General features: G+C 38.1%; 1 non-coding gene across 1 annotated transcript; it reads right to left on the bottom strand.

The window, feature by feature from the left end:
* Positions 1-375: 375 nt before the first annotated feature.
* TRNAV-CAC (transfer RNA valine (anticodon CAC)) lies at positions 376-447 on the bottom strand. Its single transcript has one exon. It is a non-coding gene; the product is annotated as a tRNA-Val (tRNA).
* Between the last annotated feature and the right edge of the window lie 764 nt (positions 448-1211).

The raw sequence follows: 1211 nt of genomic DNA, 5'->3' as shown, positions 1-1211 counted from the left end.
AGATAAGGTTGTTCTAGTCTCATAAGATGAATTGGAGAGCTTGCTGCTTTTTAAAGTTCTTTGGAATAGTTTGAGATTAAAATTATTTATTTCTTAAAATTTGAGAAAATTTACTTTTTAAACAGCCTTGGCTTGCTTGATTCTGTATGTATAAATAAATATTGACCTAATTTTTAAAATGCTATTATTCTATTTATATTTTCTATGTCTTCTTTAGTCATGTTTAAATTGTATTTTAATGGGAACTTGCCTATTTTTATGTCCTAGAAATAGTAACCTAAAGGCATTATGTCTTAAATTTTTCTTCATTCTTTAAAAAAAAAATTTTTTTTTTTCGTGGGGAGGAAGTCATTAGGTTTATTTATTTATTTTTAATGGAAATACTGGGGCTTGAACCCAGGACCTCATGCATGTGAGGCACACATTCTATCACTGAGTTATACCTCCACAGATTTTTTTTTTTAAACCAGTCTGACTCATTGCTATCAACTGAGAGCTCATTGAGAGCTGTGACCAAATCTTATTTATCACTGTAGGCTCTGGCACAGGCACCAGATCCTGGGGGTTGAATACATTGGTGAAACTGGAGTTCAGTCCAGTAGCAAGTCTGGTCAGCTTTACCTACAGGATACATCCAACCACTTCTCACCATCTCTCCCGCTATCCTCCTGTCCCTTCTAAGCATCATTATCTCTTGTCTGGACATCTGCCTCAGACTCCAGATTTCCCTGCTTCACTCTTGCCCCCTTCCTTTGGTCTGTTTCCCAGAAAACACTCAGAAAGATCATTCATAAACTTTCAAAGGATCATGCCAGCCTCCCTGCTCAAAGCTCTCCAATGGCTTTTCATCACACTTAGAATTAATTCTGAATGGAGTAGAAATGTGGAATTGACAAAGCATACCTTCAGAATCCCAAAGCTTTCTGTTTAGTATCCCCAGCCATCACTCCTCTAACTTCCCCATAGGTACCAAATGGCTTTGTGTTCCACCTTTGTACTCTTAACTCCACCCTCAACCTCAATCCCATACGCCTGTTGGCTAACTAGAATCTTCAAAATTTGGAGGAAGGTTTTTCTTCTCCTTGATGGAAATGTTTGCCACTAAATGAATTGCAGCCATTTGCCTGGGATCTTGTAGGGTCGCAAAGCTGGAGACCATCTTGATGAATCTGCGTCAGTTAAAAGCTGTACCATAATGCTCTTGCTCACTT

Source organism: Vicugna pacos, chromosome 22, assembly GCF_048564905.1.
Source record: "Vicugna pacos chromosome 22, VicPac4, whole genome shotgun sequence".
NCBI classification, from domain to species: domain Eukaryota; kingdom Metazoa; phylum Chordata; class Mammalia; order Artiodactyla; family Camelidae; genus Vicugna; species Vicugna pacos.
The sequence above is the reverse complement of the archived record's forward strand: the minus strand, read 5'-3'. Positions and strand labels throughout refer to the sequence as shown.